Here is a 263-nt window from a genome sequence, read left to right on the forward strand (position 1 = left end):
CGCCGATCAAATTCCAGGTGACAGGTGTGGTCACGTACAAGAAAGATCGGACATGCGATGTTATTTCACGGTGCGCAAAAACAAATGTGTGAAACTGTCTGTCTATTTGACCCATTTGGTTTGACGGTCCTGCCACAGACCCGTCTAGCGTTTCGATAGTGGCTTCTCGATTATCTTTTGCTTTTCCCTGTTTTCTTCTTTCGTTAGCACCCAGTGTCAGACATCAGAGAGGAGATCCTCCGCGTATGTGCTGACGCTGATAA

The sequence above is a fragment of the Pollicipes pollicipes genome, unplaced genomic scaffold (assembly GCF_011947565.3).
Source record: "Pollicipes pollicipes isolate AB1234 unplaced genomic scaffold, Ppol_2.1 Scaffold_4881;HRSCAF=5763_pilon_pilon_pilon, whole genome shotgun sequence".
Lineage (NCBI taxonomy): Eukaryota > Metazoa > Arthropoda > Thecostraca > Pollicipedomorpha > Pollicipedidae > Pollicipes > Pollicipes pollicipes.